This window comes from Leopardus geoffroyi, chromosome A3 (genome assembly GCF_018350155.1).
Source record: "Leopardus geoffroyi isolate Oge1 chromosome A3, O.geoffroyi_Oge1_pat1.0, whole genome shotgun sequence".
In the NCBI taxonomy this organism is placed as follows: Eukaryota; Metazoa; Chordata; class Mammalia; order Carnivora; family Felidae; genus Leopardus; species Leopardus geoffroyi.
The window spans coordinates 107,227,912-107,255,617 of NC_059336.1; the positions used below are offsets into that span (position 1 = coordinate 107,227,912).

General features: G+C 38.9%; 1 long non-coding RNA gene across 1 annotated transcript in view; it reads right to left on the reverse strand.

Moving 5' to 3' along the window:
- Positions 1-1,015: 1,015 nt before the first annotated feature.
- Positions 1,016-27,706, reverse strand: part of LOC123581192 — a 34,240-nt gene continuing 7,549 nt past the window's right edge. The window contains exons 2-3 of the long non-coding RNA XR_006703657.1: positions 8,846-9,837; positions 1,016-2,657 (exon numbers count right to left, since the gene is read on the reverse strand). This is a non-coding gene — a long non-coding RNA (uncharacterized LOC123581192). The remainder of the gene's footprint in view (positions 2,658-8,845; positions 9,838-27,706) is intronic.

Here is a 27,706-nt window from a genome sequence, read left to right on the forward strand (position 1 = left end):
ACTATTCATTAGATGCATGAGCTATGTTTAATTTTTTTATTTGTTGGCCTTAAATACCTCCTAGAATAAGACATCACAAAAAATTAATAAATAAATATAAAATTTAATCATTACCTTTTAGATTATATTCAGATACTAATATAGGAGCATGTGGGAGGTTCATTTGGTTAAGCATCTGCCTTTTGATTTTGGCTCCAGTCATGATCTTATGGTCATGAGATTGAGCCCCACAGCAGGCTCTGCTCTGGGCACGGAGCCTGCTTGGGATTCTCTCTCTCTCTCTCTCTCTCTCTCTGTCTCTCTCTCTCTCTTCCTCTGCCCCACTTCATGTGTATGCACTCTCTTTCTCTCTCTCAGAAAAAAAAAGACAAATTCTAATATAAAGTTATCATGATCATCTTTGTGGAAGAAACTGTACATCATTCTGGTTATTTCTATGTATAAATAAATAGGAATTTTTATGGATGTGGATAAATAAATATTAATTTTCTAAATGAAAGGTAAGGCTATTTTTCAGACTATTCACACATGTCCTCGTACTGATTTCCAGAAAGTATGTATCAATTTGCTATCCTGCAGAAGATTTATAAATGTCTGTGTCTCTATTAACATTAAATGCTATTTTCTCAAATATTCATTAATGTGGTAAATAGAAAACATATTAGTGTTATATATTTCTCTGATTATTTTTGATATTGGGAAATTAAAAACATTTTTTATTAGTGTTTATTTTATTTTTGAGAGAGAAACAGAGCATGAGTGAGGGGATGTAGAGGGCAGGAGCAGAGAGAGGAGACACAGAATCTGAAGCAGGCTCCAGGCTCTGAGCTGTCAGCACAGAGCCCAACGTGGGGCTTGAACTCACAAACTGCAATATGAGCCACCCAGGCACCACAGGCGATTTTTAAAATATATTTTTGGGGTCTTCTGTGAAAATTTTGTTTAAACCTTTCCTTTTTTTCTATTAAAGTATATTTATTGCTTTGTGGGTTAGGTTGTGAAAGAAAGAGGAAAATTAAAAAATGACACTCTGAGAAAATATCAGTATTTATAAATGCATAAGAAAAATGTTAATGAAATTTTGCTGTCCAAAATTCTTCAGCCTCTCTTTGAATACCTAAAAAAAGCACAAAGGAAGTTTTCTAAAGTTCTTATTTTCAGCAGTTTTATTTTTCTACAACATTGAGCCAGTTTTCATGAGGAGAAAACCTAAGAAAGGCAGTCATGAAACCGAAAAATCCCCTGTGACTGTGATATCCACCCCCATTGTGATCGGTCTTTCTTCTTTTGGCATACATTTTTTTTTTTTCCTATTTGGTAGTCATATTTCCTACCTGAAAATATTCATATTGCTCTTACTTTTATTAAACTATTTCTTAGAATTTAAGGATGTCTTCCTACCTTTCCTGACGATAGTGCTAAAGAAAATCCATGCACTACTAAAGATGCTTTACAGATAGCATCTGTAAGTAGTGTCTTATGAGAAAATCACTACTTAACTAATGTCTAATCAATGGCCACCCACTGCAGCTCCACCTGGAATGTGCTATATTGAGAGTTGCCCCTTTGAGAAACAGATTTCAAAAACAACCAAAGCATCTGCATGTAAGATTTTGATTTATGGCTCCCATATCTAGTATGTATCTCTCTGAATAGATGGCACCTTGCTGTACTCACTTTCAACTATTCCAAAAGCGGACATCACATAGCTAGGTTGTCTAAGGGAAAGATAACTTTGTATAGTCCCTGTGGGCTTATGTTTTTTTTTTTTAATTTTCAAATGACCCCAAATACCCGTTTCACATGGAATAACACACAAATATACTGAAATTTAATTTTATGTCTTCATATGAAATAAGGTTCAAGAATAGATTATTTTAAGTGTTTTATCTGACAGTTACCTATAAATATAGCTTTATTGGATAACTACAATGAAGTCATATATATGAGGAAGAATAATGACATGAAATTAAACTGCTATTAAAATGATATGAGCCAATATTTATTGGGCACTTACCATGTACCTGGCATTTTCTAACCTAATTACCTATATTAATGTGTGAAATAAGTAGTAGAGGAAAACAAAACACAGAGGTTTAAATACCTTGCACAAAATTACAGCGATTAAATAGTAGAAATGGGGTGGGGGAAGAACTAACACCAGGGTCGGCATTTTTAACCACTATGCCGACTTCAGAGATTTGTTTAGGAATATTCTAGAGTATGATTTCAGATCTGTTTATATCAAGCCAGAATTAAAAATCACCATTTATATCTCATCTAATGTTAAAATAATTGATTATTAGAATTCCAGGGCTATCAAGAAGAAGTGAAACTATACCAAAGATGTGAAAAAAACATATTTGTGTATGTCACCAAACAACAAGCTTGTTTTGATTTTTTTATTTATTGATCTTTATTTTTTCAGATTTGCCTAAATATTCTGGCAAGCAGAGTGCTCTAGGAATGTTTATAGCAATCCTCATTGGAAAGATACTTCCCAGGAGGGTTGCCTCTAACTGACCGGATCATTGGAGGCAAAGCCACAAACTAGAAATACGTCCTTACATCTTGGAGAATTGACTGTTAGGGTCAGACTCCACTGTTCTCCCATCAGGTGCTGGTTTCCAGAGGAAGGTTCTATTCGAAGAAAGTTACTGCAAAGCAAATGGAAGAGCAAGGGTCAGCCAAAGAGACAGTAAAAAATTTTCAGAAGGTCATCAGACATTCATGAGCATTTTCTTGCCGCTGGGGAATGCATGGGCAACAAGGGCTTGGTCTTCTAAGAATATCCCTGGAAATTCATATGGCTGCTGCATATTCATCCTGCTGCAACCCATTCTCTCTCTCTCTCTCTAACCTGTTCTCCTTTTCATTAAAAAAAATATTTTGGTCTTTCTACAAGTTACAGTTCTTTTCTTAGTAAAAATGAGTCCCAGAACTTTTAGAATGCACATTAGAAGTGGAATTGCCATTTAGAGAGGGACAGCTAGGCCACACAACCCCAGTTTCTCTCTGAACATTCACTGTCTCCTGGTGAATGCTCACTGTTTCCTACAAACTCTGTCTCATGGACCTCTTGGGCTTGTTCTTTTATTTAAACATGTCAGTCCAAGCTTAGGCATACATGAGGCTTAAAATCAAAGCATTTTGTTGGGGTAAAGGGGTCATTTAAAGAATTTGCTGAAAGATGAAGAATAGCCAAGGCAAAATATCTGCTAGAATATCTGCTTTGCATTGTGTACTTTGTTCTATTTCCAGTCTATCGTTTACCCCATGGCTTCCTCCTGCCAAGCTCTGGCTTCCACTAGATAGGACCCTCAGTTAGCCTGCACCATGTTCAAGTCCAGGGCATGAAAGTAATAGTCTCTTAGCTTATGTTTCTCCATTGGTTTCCTGATTTTCCGGGATAACTTGGTATCAGAATTGACCTCCCTCTCTTGGTGTATTCAACCCTCTGGGTCCTCATAGGATGAGTACTTACTGTTATAATATGGCAACCCTAAGATTTATATAAAATATAATCCCAGTAACAGGAAGGATGGGTGGGAGGAAGCTCGGAGAGACTGTCTTTTTCTTATGTTGACTTCTCAATTTTGGGACAGGCTTTCTAATCAGAAAGATCAGCAGACATAATCAATGTTTTTGTTTTTTTTTCCTATTTTAACTTTCTATTATTTTAGAGAGAGAGAACCAGCATGAGCAGAAGAGAGCGGCAGAGGGAGATAGAGAAAATCTCAAGCAGGCTCCGAGCAGTGAGCACAGAGTCTGACATGGGGTTTGAGCTCACGAACTGTGAGATCATGACCTGAGCTGAAATCAAGAATCAGACACTTAACTGACTGAACCACCCAGGTGCCCTAGAAATAATCAATGTTTTAAGTCTTTATCAAAGTCTGATGATATCGTGGTTTAGACAAGATAGAGCTTAAATGTGATGTGGTAAACCCCTATTTAAGCCTGTTTAAACCATGGCTGAAAAGAGAATTATTTAGCCACCCATGAAAAGGGATAGATGAGGAATGAAGTATTGGGATGACTAATGGAAATCCCTTAGCCTGAACTGGTCCGTGAGTCCCACCTTGTGGAACAGAAGGTAGAAAAGAGTCCACAACTGCTGAAGCTGCCACATACACTGGTAGTATTCATTACCCACGAACACTAAATACTTAATATAATTATAACGCCCTCTGCAACCAATGGCAGCTTATGTGAACTAAGAGGGAAATGAAGCAGCATACCAGAAATTCTTGAAAGCAAAACTCAATTCTAACAAAATTAAGAACAAAAGCGTCTCAAAAGCAGCATGTGAGGCAGTTCTTGAAATTGTGACACATGGTTTGAAAACCAACCGAGACTGAAATTCTGACTGCAACTTACATAGAATTATGAACATTGCTGTGGGTGAGCAAAGCAAGCAATAAGTACATTTTCACAAGCATCTGGAGGATTGTTTTACAGCTCAGACAATGCCAGCAAATTGGCTTCAGGGATATGATAAGAAACAGCTGGAGCTGAAAGCACCGCGCTGAGGAATGCCAAAGAAAGAAAAGGGATAAGATGGTCCTAACCATAGAACTCTTAGGACAAGATCGAAGCCCCACCTAGGCTCATTTTAACTAATAAAGTGCAAAATGAATAATACGAAAACGTACATTGTAAATAGGAAACTGGGGACGACTGCATATAGTAAAAAAATATAAGCTAATTAATGTGGGGAGAAGAAAGGGGTGATGTAGGGTTTGTGATTGGGTATGAAAATAGAAAGAGGGTTTCAATGTTATTTTATCGTCTTCAAACAGTGCTGAAGAGTGAAGGAAGAGACAATTCTTTCTGAACCAGTAGTAAAGTCCATGGCTGCTCTTTGCTGCATTTTCATTGAATTTTAAGTGGATTGTATGAGACATGAAGGAAAATATACAATTTCCCGATTATGGTTTTCTTTTGAGTGCTCATTCTCAAACCCCTGGCCCTACTTCTAAGTGGCCAAGTGACCCTTGAATCTTCAAACTTCCCAGTTCAGCTTTCTCTGTCTTATTTTTATCCAAACTGTCTCCCCTCATACATGACCACCCTTGTTTGCACATAGCAACACAATGTCGTATTCATTTGTGACCCCTATGGAAATCTAGTCAACTGTTGTCCTGTTTGCCAACATAGATAGGCTTTCTTCCCAATTCCTGCCCAACTATCAAGGGTGAGACCCAGAACTCAGAATTTGACCCAGCACCTTCACCAGGTTATATGGATTCTCTTTCTTCCTATTGGTTTTTCAGAAACAAAGCGAAAGTGTCAAAAAATATACTACTTGAACAACAGGTACCTATTCTGAATGGAATGGTTATTCATTATATGTTTATAAATTAACTTTCAACATGTATTATTCAGAATGAATCTTCTATGTGGGCATGCAGTAGGCACCAAACTATAGAATTACTCTTCGAATTCTAATTTTCTCTGTTATTGTGTTGGAATTTATTAAATTGGGTTCTGTGACTACAGAACACATAAGGGATTTACAGAAAGTTAATGTCTTTCTTGCAAGTAAATCATTGTTCCATTTTTTTTTTCTTAATTTTAGAGGACACAGTGACAATGGTAATATATTTAGAGCTAGTGGTAGAATGATAGAGGAAGTCTCTGACAGGTCTATTTTCTGGTAGGAAGAGACCACCTCATCCACATCACAGGGTCTGGGGTTCCTTCACGAATGTCTTCCACACTGCTATACCGTGCAGGACACTGTTCGTAACATTAAATACATTAACATGCCTTGAGCACAAGAGCCACCCAGATCCCCAGACATCACACCATGTGATTTAGTGTCACTTTTCCCTCACGTGGTTAGAAGGCACAGGATCAATGTGGCCTTTTGAACACTAACCTAAAGGGCACATATTTGTAAGACTGTAAAAATAACTATGGTGCTATATTTAAAAAATTGGTTTTGGCCACATGTTTATGCGTTCTTAAATAGCTTTCTTAACTGAATTTCATAGTGTGTGTGTGTGTGTGTGTGTGTGTGTATTGAAAGCTATCAATTTTTTATAAACATTATAGATGGTATATATAATTAAAATACCTATGTGTATAAGCTTTCTTAGTATGTGCCCAGCCCTGTGAAAAGCAATGTAAAACAATATGTTAAAACAGTATGAAAAAAGGGGTTACTGAGGCACAGAAAGTTGAAATAACTTGCCCAAAGCATACAATTAATGCAGAAGTCACTACACTATATATTCAAAGTGTCAGCCAATATGGGCACCAGCTAGTCGTGGCCGCAACAGAATCTCAATGCCATGTCAATGCTGTAATTGACATTGAACATACGAATGTTGACCGTACAGCATCTAATCCAGACGACATCCAGCAAGTGGAATTCAGATGCCTGGGTTCTGATGGGAGGTGGTAGAATGGACTATCCTCCCAAATTTCAAGCACCAGAGAGAGCCCCACCCCCACAGTGAGCCACTCTATAAGCAAGAACACAGTGGTCTAATAGGCAATTACAAATACTTTTGGCGTTTCAATGGCTATATATTTCCCAATGTCATCGGGAGACTGCAGTTGTATTAGGTAAATTCCCCATCATGTGCTTGCTCACTGTTCTATAGTGACAGGTCAAAATAAAACTTATTCAAGTTAAAATAAACTAAAATATGGAAAACCCAAGCTAATTCATTCATCATGAGTACAGGGGTGCTATTTTAGAAATCTGAGCAGTTACCTTAGTCTGTGCAGCATATTATTTTTCTGGGAAGGAATATACTACCTTGACTTGCACGTTCTCTGCCAGGGAGAGGGAGAAAGAGGACACCGTGTGAGCTTCTGATTTTTATCACGTTGACATAACCCACACCTCATCACATTAAAGCATTACTCAAGGTCCTTCAGAAGCTGTAATTGAAAGGATCTTTCCAAACATCTGAGATGCCAAGACAGAATCTAGTAGCAAATGTCGTGAGACCCATGGAAGATCTCCAGCAAGAGATGTGTTTGTGGATTGGGGGATGTTTAACATGAACCATGGAAATACTAAAACGAATTTTCCCTTAATGAAGAATGTCTTCAGTGGGCTTTCTTTGTGTTAAGGCAACTTCTATCTGCTATCCTGTGTACCGGGGACTTGCGAGTACAGAATTAGTGTGAGCTGACTGGTAGATCCAGTGGAGCATTTCCTCCAGTGTCCATGAGGGATTGGCACTAAGAGAATTGGGACCCCCTGGCAGACTAAATGCTGTCACTCTCTGCTACATAAAAATGCAAAACCATAAATGGCAGAATTCTAGGCTAGCTGAGACACTCTTTTATTTCCATCATGTTAAGGTTATGAATATGACATAGCTTTCAGTTAAATACTAAATGAAAAATTGAAATGTGCTTTATCTCACAGATTTTCTTTCAAGACCATATGTATTAATATTTCCTTTCATTTCTCCTTGACTGGGCTTATAACAAATCCTCAAGCAGTGAAGTAGCTTTCCTTGATAAGGATTCTCAGATTTGCCCTTTGAAATGCTCTAAGCAAATTTCCTATTTTTCTTGAAAAAGTATTCCTAATGCTATCTTCTTTTTCTCTTCTGCTTTCAGAAATCTCTTATTGGACATTTTGGTTGAATTATTAGCTAAATTAATATATATTTATGTGGAATATATTAGTATTTGAACGTGTGCCTACAGAGTTGCTTTATTGTTACAATTTTATCAGAAGGTTTTCAGAAGCTCTTTGCACAATGCATAGTCCTCGGTGCACTTCCTGGAGACTAAAACGTTTCTTGTATCATATTTTCTTAGTCTTTTAAAATCCCCTATTATATTTAATGGCAGTAAAATCCCAAGTGTTACATCAGTTTATTGGGTGTCAGAGATTAAAACAACAACAACCAAAAAAAACTATTAGCTTGGATGGCAAAAGATGCAATATGAGTATTTAGGAAAGAAATGGAAATTAGGTGAATGTCGACTTTGTGCACATACTTTCCTCACCTTATACAACTTAATTCTCTTATTTTTCTTGTAAGTTTTTAAATTTTACCTTTACAATCAGAATTTACAAAGAGCTCAGAGAAGCAAAGCATTTTTCCCAAACAACTAATTATGGCAAATGTGGAATTCAAACTCCTATGTATCTAATCCCAAATTCTTATTATGTCCATGATGCCGTGCTGATTTTCACAATTCAGATATTGATCCCTGTCCTCCATACATGACATGGTAATCTCTGTTTTCCACCCCCAACCATGGCATAATTTTTAAACCGCTTTATAGAGGTATGATTGCATGATAGAAACCATGCATATTTAGTGTATAAGTTTGAAATGCCTCCCAATGATAGGTCCCAGTAAGTGGTCTGTACAATAATCAATTTTAAAACGTCAGGGAAATCTAATAATTTTTTTAGTTTATTTGAGAAAGGGAGGGGGAGTGGGGCAGGGAGAGAGAGAGGAGAGACAGAGGATCCCATTCAGGCTCTGCACTGTCAGCCCAGAGCCCAATTCAGGACTCAAACTCATAAACCGTGAGATCATGACCTGAGCAGAAGTCAAGAGTTGGGTGCTTAATGGACTGAGGCACCCAGGTGCCCCCAGATCTAATAATTTTATTTATATGGTCTTTATGGTTCTTGGAGCATAATGGTAAGGAATCAAATCTGGGCTCAATTTACTGTTCCACCACTAACTGTTGGTGTAACTTCTGGATACTTCATTTATTGGAGCCTCCGTTCCCTGATCTGTGCCTCAGTTAGAATAAGCTCTGCTCCACGATGGGTAACGACGAAATAAAGTGATACATACAAAACGTTAGCACAGATTCTGTAGAGGAAGAAACAAGCGCTGATACTTACGTAGGTAGGAGAGAGGGAAATTAAAATCAGTTTCCTCTGCATAGCAGATGAGCTAATCTGCTGAGAAAGAATACCGTGAATAATTAGCGGGTTACTGGACCACCAGCAGAAGTCTGAAGAAAAATATAAGCTTTTGTTTTCTCTCTTCTGTGAAAATAACATATTGGCATAAGAAACAAAAGTAACTTTGAAAATCCCTTTCATAAACAAAGTAGGAAAAAGCTAAGGTAAGAATATTATCTGCCCAAATCCGTCTCGATTCAAGAAAGCCTCCAACAGCGTAAAACATATCGCTAGTTCTCAAGCAGAGAGCTGTATTGCTTGAAAAATAATGATACGATCCCGAGGGACCTGTGATTCATTTCTCCGGATGATGAGGGCTGGGGGTGAGGCTGACCAGGAGAAGAGTAACGTGGGAATTTGGTTCCGTGGCACAGAGCTTCAGGGAAGGTGAGAAAGAAGTGACGTCAACCATGTCCCATTGGAGACACTCCTCATGGGAGAAGTAAATGGCAAATGAGGCAGGATAGAAAGGGAAAGCAGACATCACCTTGCATCTGCTAGCAAAATTGGACGGAGCAGATGTAAACACTAAGTTGCCCTGAGAAATCCAGGTGGGACATGTTAGAAAAGAGCGATGCTGGCGTCTGTGGCATCGGCTCCCTCTGGAGGAGTGACTCGGGAATGTGTGTCTCCAGGACAGGAAACAACATCTCTGTTTGGGAAATGTTCTGAGAAGACATTCCCAGCTGGAGAGTTCGGACTGCCTCTTGCCATCTTCACTTGTACAAAGAGCAGACCAGAACTCTACAGCCGCCGGTCACACACAGAGAAAGTTCACGAAGGATTATAAAAGGGAGTTGTCAGCCTTGACGTAAAGCAAACCGGAGAAAAGGAACACAGCAAGTGAAAGGCAACTGAAGAGGCAGAGATCAGGAAAGAATTCAAGGTAGCGATGCCATCGTTCCAGAAATGAACAACGAAGATGTTGCCTGTAATAAGACAGAGAAAATGAAAAGGATTTTAGTGATCGTGATTAACACACCTAAGGAATTTGCTATGTAATGGAACCCAAAAATGGAGTAGTAGCTAGAGGTAAACAGACAGTAAAGAAACAGAAAAATGAGTAACATGCAGGAAATAAGGGAGAAGAGCAAAAGAATAAAAAGGAACCTAAACGCTCTTCAGAAGACCAGTTAAGTAAATCATGATACACCATATAGTAGAACACCAAGCAGAAATTTTTTCAACAGCTACTTTCCAGTGAATAAATGAGGTATAATAGAATATTTTTAATCAACTCCCATTTGTGTAAAACAGCTGGAGACTGTATTGCTTCTCCTGAGAGGAAGTGAGGGTCAAGCGGGAAGAGTTAGGCAAAGGGGCTTGCCTTTCCCTCTACGTACATTTGTACTTCTAGAAACACACTTCTTTTACCACATATATGTCTTATTTATAGATGAAAATACGTCAAAACGACAAAAACGTCAAGAATAAATTCTTGACTCAACTTCCCCCAAAACCAGCAAATAAGAAGAGATGAAGAGGAAAGAAATTACAAAATACAAAGCAAAAATTAAGAGACTGAAATAAAAGCAAAATATATGGTAGGATTCCTTAGCCACACCCTTGGTTTTAAGTACTGATAATGGTGTTGACTAAGTTATGCCTCTAACCCATACTCTCTGAATTTCCCTAACCTCCAGTTGTTTTTATATCCAACCACAAACTTGAATTTTCACTTGCGTCTCTAAGAGGCGGCTTCAGTTTAACACGGCCAAATGTGCCTCTTTCCTAATCTTTGATCTCAATAAAATGCACCATTTCTTATTTGCCCAAGCCACCATCCTAAGATTTATCCTTAAAATATTCTACTCTTTCCCTCATCTCACCCATACCCCAGTGCTCTTACCATAAAACATATACCAGTTCTGTCTGATTCTATCTGAACAACTGTCCAGAAGCCCATCTCCCCCTCATGACACATCTCCCTTCCTGTACTCTTACCTATCCGCTGTTCACAGTCCAAGCACCACCGCCATCTTGCCACCACGATAAATCCCAATGGACTTCTACTTCCATCTACAATCCACTCTCCACATCGTGGCCAGAGTGATCATTTTAAACTTCCAGTTATAAAACCAGTAAGTCACGCAGATGCAACATACGGCTCAAGGAATACATTTCATAATATTGTAATAACTTTGGTGACTGATGGTAACTCGACTTACTGGGGGATCATTTCGTAGCATATAAAAACATCAAATCACTATGATGTACACCCGAAACTAATAGGACACTGTATGTCAGTTACACTTCAATAAAAATTGTGAAAATAAGATCATGTGATCTCCCTTCTTAACACCCTCCAATGGCTTCACATCACACTTAAAAATAGAATCCAGCATCCCCACCCTACCTAGAAGTCCCTGTTGATACTACTTCTCTGACATTATTTTTCCTTCCATTTTCTCTTTCATCACTCTGATGCGTCCACTCGAGGCCTTGATTTTGTTCCTTGTCATTGCTAAATGTGTGTTTGCCTAAGCTCATTTGAATGAGCTATTTCATTGTCCTGGAATACTGTGTCCCCATGCCGCTGGTCAGAGATGCCTTCCCTACACACCAGTCTGAGGAAACACCATCCCATCCATCAGCATCACACTGCCCTCTTTTATTTACTTTATTGGCCTTATATAACTATCTGATATTTTCTTCTCTGCTTTAGTATCTGTCTATTCCCAAGTATAAGAATAAACACTGCCTAGAAAGAGTAGATTCTATTTTTGCTGAATGAATGAATGAATGAATTCAATTTTTTTAAATGTTAGTGAGTCTTAAATATAGATCTTACATAGGTACAAAAAAATGACTTAAAGATAAACAGGGACACCTGGGTGGCTCAGCACATTGAGCGTCTGACTTCGGTTCAGGTCATGATCTCCCAGTTTGCGAGTTTGAGCCCCGTGTCGGGCTCTGTGCTGACAGCTCAGAGCCTGAAGCCTGCTTCGGATTCTGTGTCTCCCTCTCTCGCTGCCCCTCCCCCGCTTGTGCTGTCTCTCTCTCTGTCTCTCAAAAATAAATAAATAAATGTAAAAAAAAAAAAAGATCAACAAAACAATGTGACTGGCTCTGGGAAATTGGATGGATGACCTGGCAAGGAGGTGAACTTGCACTTTTAGTTATGTGCTATGTTCACAATGCTGTGGAACTAAGTTAACTCTTGCAATAAAAATTGCATCATTTTTTCTTGTTTAATAAACACATAAAGATTTTACAAATTGTAAGCCCTCTTCTAGAAAAAAAAAAGTCAGACACAGATTACTAGAGAGAAAATATAAGACTTGGAAATGGTTTAGCCAAAGACAGGTGGGCACAGTGCAATAAAATATTTGTTAGTGACCATACTTTCTAACCCATCCTCCTTCCCTTATGCTATAAATGTTAGATAAAATTTTATTGATCAACTATATTCATTGTGTCTTTAAAGCCAGATGGGTGAGATTCACAAGCAAGATATAGAGAGGTTCTATTTTAATATCATAACAGCTTTTTTTAACAATATGAGTTTATCTAAGTTACATTAAATTGTTACTGATATGCACACATTGGATAAGAGCATCTTTCAGAAGGCACTATTTTGAATTTCTTCTTAACAGACAACGGAAACCTCCATGATACTGTAGGTGACAACGTGGGAATGTTCTAAGAAGTGCTTTTATGTTTTACCTGGATAATATTAGAAATTTCGTAAGAGGTTACTATATTTAAAATGTATTATTGATAATCCAATTCTTCAAAAATATTGTGACATGTTACAATCCCAGTGCAACTTCACAGTAAGGATGGAGAAAAGAAAATATTACACTGTTGTCCTAAGTAGGTAGATGCTTTGACAATTGTTACCTTTATTTTTATATTGGCCAGAGAGTAGCTTGAGCTTTAGACAGGGAAAACCTGAGTCCCTCTCAGAGACAGAGTCCACAGGCTCTTGGAACTCTGCTAATCAAAATAAAATATCCAAAGGGTCACCATGAGAGGAGGGATGGGCTTTTATCAATCTGACTACAAATGACAAAGCAGGACTGCTGTTAGCTCAAATTGTATCCTTGCAATAATTTTTAAATGGCATTTCTTTCTTAATTTATATTGTTACATTGGCCAAATTACTTTAATAAAGAGACAAACCCACAACAGTTGGATCAGAACAATGTCCTATCAAGCAGCACCCTTGTACAGTGCACAACCTGTACATACATACCCAGTGTCTTTGTAATTTAGAAATACCAGGAGACATTCCAGCTCTGAATTAGAAAGACATTTCTAGGGGCGCCTGGGTGGCGCAGTCGGTTAAGCGTCCGACTTCAGCCAGGTCACAATCTCGCGGTCCGTGAGTTCGAGCCCCGCGTCGGGCTCTGGGCTGATGGCTCAGAGCCTGGAGCCTGTTTCCGATTCTGTGTCTCCCTCTCTCTCTGCCCCTCCCTCGTTCATGCTCTGTCTCTCTCTCTGTCCCAAAAATAAATAAACGTTGAAAAAAAAATTTTTTTAAAAAAAAGAAAGACATTTCTAATGTAACTTTTAATAGTCCGAATGAACTGTTTCAGTAAAGTTCTAAGTCCCCCATGATTGGAGGAATTGAAACCCTGGATTAATTAAATTCACGTATTATGTGGAAATTATAGATAAGATTTTAAAAATCAAATGGCAGTTGGACTAGATAATCTTTAAGGTTTTTTTTTTTTCCAATCTTAATATTTAATATTCTATTTCAAAAACTTTTTTTGTTTTTTTAATTTTTTTTTCAGCGTTTATTTATTTTTGGGACAGAGAGAGACAGAGCATGAACGGGGGAGGGGCAGAGAGAGAGGGAGACACAGAATCGGAAACAGGCTCCAGGCTCTGAGCCATCAGCCCAGAGCCTGACACGGGGCTCGAACTCACGGACCACTAGATCGTGACCTGGCTGAAGTCGGACGCTTAATCGACTGCGCCACCCAGGCGCCCCTTTTTTTTTTGTTTTTTAAGCTTATTTGGGGGCAATAATAATTAGTTTTTTTATTTTTTTATTTAAAAAAATTTTTAATGCTTCTTTATTTTTGAGAGAGACAGAGACAGAATGCGAGTGGGTTGGGACAGAGAGGGAGGCACAGAATCTGAAGCAGGCTCCAGGCTCTGAGATGTCTGCACAGAGCCCCATGTGGGCTTGAACCCACGAACCGCGAGATTGTGACCTGAGCCGAAGTCGGACGCTCAACCGACTGAGCCATCCATGAGCCCCAATAATTAAGTTTTTTTAAAGATAAAACATTAAAAAGCAAGGCACACAGTACTTGGAAACAATTGGTGTCATCAGGAGGCGTGGTGTTCATTATATTGGAGGCACATAATTATCAATGTTCTGACCACAGTTTCACTAAACATACTGCATCCTCTGTTTCTGGTGCCACAAAACAGTAAGTTCAATTAATTATGACAGGACAGAGGCCAGGGGTCAGTTAGACAATATAGCGACAGCTTAAGAGAGAAATCGGGAAATCTGGGGGTCTCTGTTGGTTAAGCATCTCGGGTCACCATCTCGTGATTCGTGAGTTCGAGCCCCAAGTGGGGCTCTGTGCTGATTGCTCTGGAGCCTGGAGCCTGCTTTGGAGCCTGTGTCTCCCTCTCTCTATTACCCTCCCCTGCTCTCTCTCTCTCAAATAAATAAACATTAAAAAAAAATAGAAATCAGGGATGCCTGGGTGGCTCAGTCGGTTGAGCGCCCCACTTTGGCTCAGGTCATGATATCACTGTTCGTTGAGTTCAAGCCCCGCGTGGGGCCCTGTACTGACATCTCAGAGCCTGGAGCCTGCTTCTGATGCTGTGTCTCCTTCTCTCTCTGCCCCTCTCCCCCCCCTTGTGCTCTGTCTCTCTCTGTCCCTCAAAAATAAATAAATGTAAAAAAAATTTTTTTAATAGAAATCTACAGGTGCTATAGATAGTAAAGTTAATATTACCAAATGGGTGATATTAAGGGAAGTCTGTAGAGAACAGTAAAGGAGACAAAAACACGTATAAAGGATGGAGGAAGCCTAAAAAGAGCCCCACAGCTCGGAGAGGAGAGCAGTTTGGTGGCAGTATCTGTCCCTCTCCTGCAATGGGGTTGATTTGGCTGATGTGAATGAGAAGCCCCTTGCCTTCTCTCCCTTCTGTGATGCTTTCCACCTTGTCTGAGGGGAGCCATTCTTTCAGTAGGGTCCCTCTCAACTCATTTCCCCTTTGTTTGATTTTCCATTGTTACCTTTAATGTTCTGAAGGTTGACGAGATTTCTACTTAATACTTTTTGTCATAAATGCACCAGGGGACTTTCGGAATAAGAGGCTGCTGATCTCTGGAACAACCCCGGACACACCACTGGGCCAACTATTACTATAGAAGCTATTATGCCACCTAAGATGCATTGCTAGAAGGCAATCAACGGAAGAAATATGGAAACATGGAGGGGAAAAATTGTTCATGGAGCTTAAAAAGCCATAGAAGAATCTTACTTTCATAATATATAAACACTTGCATAGTGTTTACAAAAAGCCAGATATTTTTCCAAATGCTTTACACATTACTTCACTCAGTTCTCACGTAGGAGATATTATTATTTTGCCTGTTTTACTAACGAGGATAGTCTACATTATTATCTTGTCCTAGAGACCATGAATGAAACTCAAAGGTGGATGGTCTTGATTTTAAGGAAGAAATGAATACAGATTTCTTTGCAAGGACAACACTAGAGCCAAAGATAGAGTTTTGATGTGAGAGAAAGCAAAACTTTCAACACAAATGGATGTTCGAAAGTTGAATTAGTCCATTTTATTTCTTATATGTGAATTGCCTGATCATCTTTATAAAAGTAATTTTAGCTTCATTTATATTGTTTCTCATTTTGATGTTTAACATGAGAGCACTTCTGGTTTTTGTTTTCTATCTTAAAAACCCATTTGTTTTCCATTTCCCACCATTTTCAGACTGAAGTGTTGACTAGATTTGGTTCAATAGGAGTCAACATGATGACTTCCCCCAAGCCCCCATGGCGGGGAGGTGGGGGGGGGGGTCCCATGACCGACGATGGTGTGTTTAGTCATCTGGATTTGAAACATTTCTCCTTTTCTATTTCACATGTTCCTATTAAAGGCATGTATTTTTAGGAAATATTTCATTAAAAACTCAGAAGGTTGGGTGTGAGGGAGCTACAATTAAATGATAATATCAGGAGGATAGAGCATTGTTTCAAGATCACCTTCAGCTCTCCTGCTGGAGCATAAATGGGGGCGCAGGGCAGAAGCACTGATTTTCCAAGCAGGAGACATTTGTTGAGTGACAAAGCCTTATTACAATTTATTGACTTTAGTGTACAAGTGACAAATGCAAGGGTAATTGCAGTTCTTACAGATGAGGAGACATCGTTCTCCATGTACGTCCTTCTAGACGGGCGCAAACCACTGTTGGCTTGGCTTGCTGCCGTGGTTAATACTACCTTCTGTCAAATGTTGATGTCTCTCACTCTTTCCCATCACTATTTTTTTAGCGGTGATTTTTTTTTTTTCCTATTCTCTTCCTCACGCCCCCTCTTAGTTTCCTCTATGCCCTTTGGTTTGTTAATCTTCTACTGATTTTTTGTTTATTTAGCTCAGACTTAAGAAATGACTTCCAAACCTGACTGTACATCAGAATCAGTGGAACTTTTTTATTAAAGTAATTATTTCTGGACCCCACCCCAGGGGATTCTGACTCAAGAAGGCTTTACAAAGGCCATGAAAATCAGCAGTTTTAAAAGTCTGTGTTTTTAAAAAGATTCTCCTGTGATAATTATTTGCAGGTAGACCTGAAGATCCTTAACTGGTATCTTTTAAATTACCTTAGGCAGCTTTCACTGTTTACTTCAAAGCAAGAGAACTTCTAGAAGGCAACATCGGGGTGTCATCCACTTTAGGACAAATGCTCCCATACACAGCCCTCAGTCTACCTGCTCTCTGACCCCCCAGAGGGCAGGTGAGCTCAAATTCCACAGGGAATGTTTTTCTGGTTGCCTGCTGTTTTGAGGAATGCAGGATTAATCAGGCAGTGGGCCTCCTGCCCAGAGAGGCTGTTCTGAAAAAAAAAGTGGCCAGTGTTTGCAAAGCCTCCATTTGGGATCCAGGCCTTGGAAGGGGACCCCTTGAAGATGGGGGAACAGCGAGCTCCCTTCTGTGAGTTTCATGCCTCTTCAGTCTTAGCCGTGCACGCAGTTAAGAGAGACACCGTGTCTCCCAACTCTCTCCCCAGTGCATTTGCAGAGTATGTGGGAACCACGTGACAAGCACAGAGAGGCTTTGTTTGCTCTTATTAAGCTGGTTCTTCAGTGAGTACGTGTGGAGCTCAGTCCCAAAAAGAGCACACAGGTCTCACATACAGGGTATGCAGCGCCTGGGATCGTGAATTATTGAGTGCCTGAGAGCATTGTGATCATGACAGCAACTCTTATAATGCCTCTGGAAATTCTATCATTGGGATACAACATGACAATATATTATTTATGGGATAATGTTAGGATGTTTTGGAAGGTATTTTACCATCTCTCTTTCAGTACAGTGAAAATAAAATTCTTACATGATTTTTCCAGACAAAAGGACATGCAAACAAACACTATTTGAACTACTTAAGTAGTATCTACTTATTTAAACTTTATAGGTGAAATATAGTTTGTTAGCACACCCTTAAACTCCATAAGCTAAGTCAACATTATTGCTTCTATTTTTTTTTACATGAAATTTATTGTCTGATTGGTTTCTATACAACACCCAGTGCTCATCCCAACAGGTGCCCTCCTCAATACCCATCACCCACCCTCCCCTCCCTCCCACCTCCCATCAACCCTCAGTTTGTTCTCAGTTTTTTTTTTTAATTTTTTAACGTTTATTTATTTTTGAGACAGAGAGAGACAGACCATGAATGGGGGAGGGCCAGAGAGAGAGGGAGACACAGAATCCGAAACAGGCTCCAGGCTCTGAGCTGTCAGCACAGAGCCCGACGTGGGGCTCTAACTCATGGACCGTGAGATCATGACCTGAGCCAAAGTTGGATGCTTAACCGACTGAGCCACCCAGGCACCCCAACAATCACACCTTCTCAAAAAACACACTGTCTATCTGTGTGTTACAAGTGTGTGTGAATGGTTTTGTTGCAAGATTGTTGTTCTGCTGCCTTAAACAGCCTATTACATTTTAAAAAGAAAGATGATATAAAACTGACAAAATGATTAGACTTCTATGTCTGTATGTATCCGTCCAGACATTGTTCTAGGAACTTGCCCATACATACAGACATGTGCACACACACACACACGCACACAGAGAACTGGACTATTTCACACACTTTTTTTCACGTAACTGTAATATGGAAAACAATATGGACATTTTGTCAGTAAATATAAACATGTGTAGTCATTCATAATAAATACAGAGCATTTCATTATATGGTTGCCCTACATTTAATTTAACATATTTCCTATTGTTGAATATTTAAAATATTTATTATTTGTTGCCATCAAAAATATCATCCAAATACCTGTGCATACCTGTATGCTTATTCCCTCAAGATAAATTTCTAAAAGGAAAAGTGATGGCCTAAATTTTAATTTCCGAAACATGCTTGCCCCGCAGACATGCCTACACTTCAAAACTGCACCACTTATCCCCATGTTACTCAAGAAAAAATAAGTAAAATTCTAAATCGCACACCTATTAAAAGGGATGAGATCTGGATTCCAACAAGGATTAGTCAAGATGGTTCAAACAAGGACTAGTCAAAATGGTTGCTAACATCTAACGAGCACATTAAAAACTTATTAAACTCAAATTGACTCTTGATACTATTAAAAGGTTAACTCTACCTCCTCCCTCTGTTTGGGATAATATTTCTAAATAATGAGTCCTAAGATTCCATGCCACATATGGTGGGAAGCCCCAAACCCCAGAGATTTCTGAAGTGTATCCTACACCGTCCCGTCTTCTAATTAGCTCTTGTTCTGTGATTGATCTCTGCAGAACTCTTGTTTCAGCTCTCAGAGTTGCTTCTCTTTTTTGGTACCGGTTCTAACCAGAACTGGACTCTCATTCCCATTCCCTAAAACCTCATCAATACAAGATTGTGCATGTACATTTCACCAAAGATAGAGTATTAGCACAGGGGCAGCATAGAACACCTAGGAGAACAAATAATTTTAAGATTAAATATTATCCAGCTCTTCTTTTCTTTTTTTTAATTTTTTTTTTTTGAGAGAGACAGAACATGAGTGAGGGAGAGGCAGAGAAAGAGGGAGAGGGAGAATCCCAAGCAGGCTTTATGTTGCCACCACGGATCCCCATGTGGGACTCGAACTCCCGAACTGCAAGATCATGACCTGAGCTGAAATCAAGAGCCGAACACTTAACCGACTGAGCCACCCAGGTGCCCCCAGCTCTCATTTCCAAGCTTTTTTGCTCTGGCCACTCTTTGGGGTTCTTACTGTCTTATCTTCTGCCATAAATTCCATTCCGGGACGTGGTCACCTTCTTCCCACAGATTCTTTCCCTGGCTGAGAATTAGAATTTCTGGAGAGACTTTATGAAACTGTTGTTGCTCAGCAACCCCCCTCCTCCCCACCAAGGAATTAGAATCTTTGGGGAGTGGAAATGAGAAACGGGTATTTTCTAAAAGTTCCCCTTGTTAATTCTAGTGTGTAGCCAGGCTGAAAATTACTGTTTACAGACCCTTCGTCCAGGCCTCCTCTTTTGGATTCCTGATTCCTGCAGTCCTCTGGCCCACCAGCCAAAGCCTGAAAACTATTATTTCTTGCTTTTGCTGAGCAAGCTGTTTCTTTTCCTGTTTCTCTTTTTCCCTTCTCTGCACAGTGCCCTAAGGCACGACCTTTTCAGACTCGAAAAGGTGATATCCTAAATAAAAGTGAAACTCTCTCCTAAGGGAAAATTTGCCATTCTTCGAAGGCAATCGGGTCAAATGGCAACCACTTTCAAACTCCAGAGGTTTTTTTCTTTCCTCACTCATCTCTGTAAGGGTCGTCCACCAATTTAGTAACACGTAGGCATCCCTACCCCCAAGCAGATCCCATAATATCTGTGGTATTGATGGTAAAAAAAAAAAAAATCTATTAAAGTTGAAAAGGCAGCAATAATCAGTCAGAGAATCCTCTGCTAATGGCCATGATGTTGTGGACTCTGACTTAATCACAGGACCTATGGGGAAATGGGTGAGAACCAGGATGTGGCCATTGAATCAATGCACGCCTTTCATAATAGCCTGCATTATTCCAGCCATGTCACCTTTACATGCTGACCACCCTACAAGCACAGCTGACAAGTTGCCACATGGTCAAGATCACTAATTAATCTCCCAATTCTGTAACATTTGAGGAACAAAGTAAAATTTCAAATTACACCGCTTTTAAGTATACCAAAGTTCATAGTTCACGTGTGTTAGATGACAAACTATATATGCCTGGGGTCAAGCATATGTCTTTGACTCACTCTAAACTTAATTTATAGTTTCATTTTTCAGTGCAAAAACACTGCCCTCAGAAACAAGTTTCACTAGGCGGTTTTCTAAAATAACAGACCTTTCCTAAGTGTGGTCCTTGCCTGGAACTCAGACATGAGCAGCTGTCCCTGACAGATAGGTCCAGTGGATTGATTCCATTATATTCATGGTGACATTTGCCTGCCTTGCCTGTAAAGCAAGGCCCAGTGGAGAAAACAGAGGAAGTTCAGCACACACACACACACACACACACTCACACATGTATATTCTGCCTAAAAGGAGCTCATTTAAACTTCCTCGTTTTCCTTGCCAGCATTTGGCATTGTCAGTATTCCAGGTTTGGGCCACTCAGTAGGTACATACATATGCCTATATTGTTAGAGAATTCTGCTCCTTACTATGTCCCAAATTAACGAATGGGTCTTTTTTAAAGTCAATGAAGGTGAAAGGTTCAGAACTCTTAAGAGTACAACATGAGTTAAAAAGATCTTTCAGTAAAATCTCTTAATTTCAACTGAAGACAAAATTAAGGGATTATCAGAAACTACCCTTCCGTGTTCTTTCGTGCTTTGCCCATAACCTTATTCTCTTCCTTAATTTCTGTTGGCCTCTTCTTTTTTAATTCTTTCAGCCATATGACCAAGACTGAAGATGCCTCCTGGTTTTAGGGGGGCACAAACAGAAGAGTGTCTCCAATTAAAGACTATGCACAGACCTGGGCACAGCCTTTTTTTTTTTTTTTTTTTTTTTTTTTTGAGCTCTGTCTTCATTTTTAATATACAAGACAGCTAAGAATGATGACACAGAATTACAGCCTTTTTATTCTAATTTGGGCTGGTAACAGTTACCTAATAGGCATTATAGGGAAGAGACACAATCTAAAGATTACCATGTACTTGATTTTATTGCCATAAATCAAGTTATGGTTTTTGTGGAAGTGGAATGCCCTATACTTTGTAGCACACTCTCCTAGTGACAGACTCATTAAGTCCCTAGGTTCCTAGTTGAATGACTCTTGTTATCTCATGACAGATTGCCTGGGATGCCCCAGAGCGGCTGCTGCAGGATTGTCTAAGCATCTCCTAACCTTGGGCATGCTTCTGCCAGAACTCCAGTCAAGTTTAATGCCAGTAGGAAGGAAGAGAATAAAAGACAATGGAAATGAGTACCCTTTGTGGGAAATGAAGGAGAGAAATCAAGGAAAAAACTTGTACTAGATACCCTTACGAGTATCATCTTACTAAAACAGGAAAACAGAATAAATGAGATCTGTAGACTCACTCTGGATATTTAAATGGTACTTTTGTATACCTAATGAAAACAATATCTTAAATAATCAATGGAATTCATCACATGTTTAAAATTGTTTCCAGGTGGGGAGCCTGGGTGGCTCAGTCGGTTAAGCGTCCGACTTCGGCTCAGGTCATGATCTCACGGTTCGTGAGTTCGAGCCCCGCATCGGGCTTTGTGCTGACAGCTTAGAGCCTGGAGCCTGCTTCAATTTCTATGTCTCCCTCTCAGCTCCTTCCCTGCTCATGCTCTCTCTCTCCTTCAAAAATAAATAAAAACATTAAAATAATTTTTTTTAAATTGTTTCCGGGATAAATTAGCCAAAAACAATAAAACCAAATCACGTTCCTTTCCTTTGTCTGTACATATTTGAGACAGTCCATTTTTTAAAATTATTTATTTAGTTTTGAGAGAGAAGGGGGGGAGGGAAAAAGCATGAGTGGGGGAGGGGCAGAGAGAGAAGAACACACAGAATCTGAAGCAGGCTCCAGGCTCTGAGCTGTCAGCACAAAGCCTGATATGGGGCTTGAAATCATGGATCACGAGATCATGACCTGAGCTGAAATCAGAGGCTTAACTGACTGAGCCACCCAGGCACCCGGAGACAGTCCGTTTTTTAATGATAAATTTTCATTTGAAAAGTAATTCAAATGAAACTATTTTTTTCCCCAATGAAAAAGTTATGGGAATATTTGAGACACAGATTTTCTTCCTCCTCCACCTTCCCCTCTATCTTCTGTGTCTCTCTTCTTTTCTGCCACTCCTATGCATACTCTCCTAACAAGCATTCCTAAGCTCTTGGAAGAGAATTTAGCTGGCACACAAAATGGAATGCCAGATGTAGCCACCACAACTCAGAGAAGGTCCACACACTGGAGAAGATCACATCTCCGACCACAGGAAAATCCAAAGTTAAGGAGTCATTCCCAACAATCGATTCGGAGGTTACTGTTATTATTACTTTGGTACTGGTATTCATTTGTCCTTCCCTGATAAACCTGTCTACATTTCCACATGGAAAATCAAGTTTGAGGAGCCTCAAAAGCATTTTAAAAACATTCATTTCCCCAAGCTGCAGATTGCTGATGCCACAAGGGATAGAAATATAAACAGCCAACAGATAAAACATGGCCGATAAGAAGAGAGTCATGGAAAGTTTCCTCTAGTCATAATGTTTTTGCCTCTTGTCCTTTAAAGGGCTTGCTTTCCTTGCTTGAATGATGGAAATGAGCCAAAGAATAAGTGTGATCATTTACTTTGCTCTTACCACCAGTTCTGTGATGTTACCCCCTATTCCTTAGCTCCAAAAACATTGCAGCTCAAAGTAGAAACATATGTATCACTATAGCAGCATCAAACAAATAAAACAACAAAAAGCCCAACAAAAGATAACTAGATGATAGATAAGTAGATAGGTAGATGATAGATATGTAGATAGATAGATAGATAGAAATATATAGATATATGTGGAGACAGAGAGCCAACTTTTTATTTGTATTCCAGGACAAATTCTCTTCAAAGGGCCCTGAATCAGATGTATTGTTATAAAGAGTCCACATAAATATAATGTTAATAGTAACAAGTATTGAGAATTTGAAACATGTTAATTTCATACACACACATGCCTATTACTTTTTGACTCTTTGCCTGGGAACCAGGGGGAGGGATCTGAGAAGTCGCTCAGAGAAGCTTCTTTCTGATCTTCCCTAAAATCTCTCTACCAACTTCAACTATTCGTGTTCCTTATTTAGGAAACATGTCCTTTACCTCATTTCTACCTCAGTGCAAATTATCTGGTTTCCATGGGTCCCACTCCAGAGTGGGAGAACATTCTTCATCTTCTGTCATCAAGATAGCATTCTTAATCATAGCAGAAAAGAAGGGACAGATGTAAGTGATCCTTTTGAAGTGAAAAATCAATCAAACTTAACGCTATGGTTGTGGGAGGTAAGAGAGAAGAAGGAAATCAACAACAGTGAATCAAATGTTTTGGCTTAATACCTAAGTGGTTGTTGTGGAAGTTTACAATATATGCACTTTGCTTTTTATTTATTTATCCTTACTATTTTTTTTGCACGTTGCTTTTTAAAAATGACTTCAGTCACTATTGGTTCATTGCAAAATTGTTTAAGTGGCCAAAATAATATCTGAGCTAGTAAAAAATAGCCATCGTTAGATAATATTTATATATGCATAAAGAAAGATTGAGTAGTGATTCAGTTATTCTATAGATTTTCTCCCACTTCCCTTATATTTCAGCCTTTCTGTACTTATATATGAGTAAGGGACTTTCTCACAGACTATTTTGATAGAATTAATTGGCTTGTGAGTGCCATTATACATAATGCAAACCGAATTCTTGCCCTGAAGATAGATTTCACTATGTGACCTAGGTCAAATTAATCTACCTTAAATGCTTCATTGAAAAAATGGGCATAATAACATCATCTTCCTAATAAGGACTTTGTAGGAATTGTGTAAGATGGTTTAATTCACTGACTGGGATGTCATAATCTTTTAATACAAGTTATCATTATAATCATTACCTGTATTCTCTTGATTGATGATCACAGAGATATCTCTTAGTTCTCTGATTGGACTATTGTCTTATGATCTAATCCCTGTAAGGGCAAGTCTAAAGATAAAACGATTTGTACTGCTCTGATTCCGCTGTCATTTGATATATTGCCTATTCCTTATTTGTATAGCACAAGCTTAAATCAATAGCAACTACCTCTCCATTATATTTAATGTTCCTGCTTTGAAAATGTAATCAAAGCAAAGACATATGTACCAGGATAGTGATTGCAGAATTGTTTACTATGGAGGAAAAAGCCATAATTTACAAATGATCTAAATGATCATCAGTAGGAAATTAAAGAAACTAGTTATGGTTCGTTCTCACAATAAAACACAAGATAAATTTTAAGGACAGTGAAGATGCCCCTTATACTTTGACATGGGAAAATAAAAGCAGGAAACGTTTAATAAAAAATGTTTTAGAGAAAAGTAGGTATGCTGCAGTGCTATTGATATTTTAAATTAACTATAATGAGTTGCATTATATATTGCATGTGCATATATATACATATTATCATATAGGATTAATGTATCATGAAAAGATTATCTCTGGAGTATGAGAATATAAGGTATTCTCTTTGCCATTTCAGAAATTGTGGTATTATTTGTACTGTATTGTTTGTATTTGGCCATGCTTTGGAGGTATAGCATTTAAAAATCAAGAGAAAAATATAGGTAAGGGCCATAAACAGCATTTTACAACAGCAAATAAAAGCTGATAGTTATGACAGGAAGATTCCTGAGCTACAGAAGTTTTTTATTTATTTATTTTGAATCCATATGAAAGAATAAAGCCAGTCAACCCATACTGCCCCCCTCACGGTCCTGTGAGCGACAATCACTACACATGCATCAAATAAGAACTTACGATGTCTTTTTTTTTTTCAGCCCTCTGTATCCCCACTTGCAAATTTTAAGTTAAACTCAACTCTGTTGAGAAGTTTCTTGGATCAACCCAATGCAAGAAATCATATAGTCATCTTGAAATCTGTACACTTGGTATTATTCGTACATTCGTTTTTAAACTACAAAGTTCTGGGGCGCCTGGGTGGCGCAGTCGGTTAAGCGTCCGACTTCAGCCAGGTCACGATCTCGCGGTCCGTGAGTTCGAGCCCCGCGTCGGGCTCTGGGCTGATGGCTCAGAGCCTGGAGCCTGTTTCCGATTCTGTGTCTCCCTCTCTCTCTGCCCCTCCCCCGTTCATGCTCTGTCTCTCTCTGTCCCAAAAATAAATAAACGTTGAAAAAAAAATTAAAAAAAAATAAACTACAAAGTTCTTTTTTATTAGGAATGTTACTACAAGACAGTTCGCAACCGTTGAAATGGTGATAACAAAAGATTCAAGAAAAGTATTATATCTATTCATTCAAAGACCACCCCTATAAATATTTCACCTTATTTCTTTCTCAGTATTTCTGTAATCATAGAGTTGGATTTTTTTCAGTTTTATATTGTTGTCCTCATAGTGACTGTACAATTTCTTCTTCTTCTGGATTATATATCCTGCATATTAAAATGGACTCATGAACACAATCTACTATATTCTATTATGTTTATAGAGCATGCTTTATTTATCATTATATTAATTAAACTGCTTAGTTGTTTTACATATTTTACTGTTATAGATAAGAATAGTATAAAAACCGTTGTGCATAAAGTCTTCTTTAAAGAATTAAAAATGTTTTATTTACAACAATGCCCCAGAAATGAAAAAAGCATGTGCATATTTTAAAGATCTTAGTATATGTCTCCAAATTGCTTTCTAAAATGATTATGCCCATTTAATTAATCTACATGGATGAGCTTATTTCATTTTGCATATTGATTTTTAAGGCTCTTAGGAAATTCTTTCTTTCTTTCTTTCTTTCTTTCTTTCTTTCTTTCTTTATTTTGATGTTTATTTTTGAGAGAGAGGGAGAGAGAGAGACAGAGAGACAGAGTATGAGTGGGGGGTGGGGCAGAGAGAGAGGGAGACACAGAATCTGAAGCAGGCTCCAGGATCCGAGCTGTGAGCACAGAGCTTGACACGGGGTTCAAACTCATGAACCACGAGATCATGACCTGAGCCGAAGTTGCACGTTCAACCGACTGAGCCACCCAGGTGCCCCCAATTTACCTATTTAAAGTGTACAATTCAGGGGTGCCAGGGTGACTCAGTTGGTTGAGTGTCTGACTTTTTTTTTTAATGTTGACTTATTTTTGAGAGAGAGGGAGGGAGAGAGGGAGAGGGAGGGAGAGAAGGAAGGAGAGGGAGAGAGAAGCAGGCTTCAGGCTCTGAGCTGTCAGCACAGAGCCCGATACGGGGTTTGAACCCATGAACGGTGAGGTCATGACCTGAGTGGAAGTTGGATGCTCAACTGACTGAGCCACCCAGGTGCCCCAAGGGTCTTAGGAACTTTTAAAATCTCTCTCAAAACAAGAAATGCTCTCATTTTTTCGTACTGCTGAATATTTTGTGTTTCTTGCTTTACACACATGGTATGTTGTCAATGTCATACACTGATGGGTTGTCCTGTGAACATATTCAGTTGTCAAAAATATAGTCCGAAAAACCAGTATAAAGCAATAGTAAACCCTATCTTTTTATGCCTTTGCCTGTCACTACCATTTCCCCATTTTAAGAAAGAAAGAGTAAGTGAAAGAGACATAGAGAATAAAGAAAAAAGTCAGAAGTTTGAAAGGAATATACTACACTGATACATTGCTGTAACGAATGTTTTAAATATATGGGTTATATATATACATATATAATATATATTCTATAACGCAAGAAAGTATTTTAGTGTACTGAACAAAATCTCCACGTAAGTATGTTTTGTAACTCAGGATAGAATATAAGTAAAAAGAAAACCGAAGAAATTTAATTATTTTGGTAAAAATAAGAAACTGATCATTTTTAATATTCAAATATTGAAAGAAAGCCAAACAACAACAGAAACCAGGTGGGAAATCTAGTTTTGACCATGTTGTACTGCAAGCTGATAGCACTGCACCAAAACCTTTGCAACAATAAAGTATCTTTATTTTTATTAAAATGGTTATTTATTTACTTATTTTGAGAGAGGGTGAGAGAGTGCGAGCAGGGTAGGGGCTGAGGAAGAGAGAGGAGAGAGAGAATCTTTTTTTTTCTTAATTTTTAAATTTTTTTTAATGTTTATTTATTTTTGAGACAGAGAGAGACACAGCATGAGCAGGGAAGGGGCAGAGAGAGAGGGAGACACAGAATGTGAAGCAGGCTCCAGGCCCTGAGCTGTCAGCACAGAGCCCGACGTGGGGCTCAAACTCACGAACTGTGAGATCATGACCTGAGCCGAAGTCGGATGCTTAACCGACTGAGCCACCCAGGCGCCCCAGGAGAGAGAGAGAATCTTAATCAGGCTCCATGCCCAGTGTAGAGCCTGACGTGGGACTCAGTCTCATGACCATGAGATCATGACCTGAGCCAAAATCA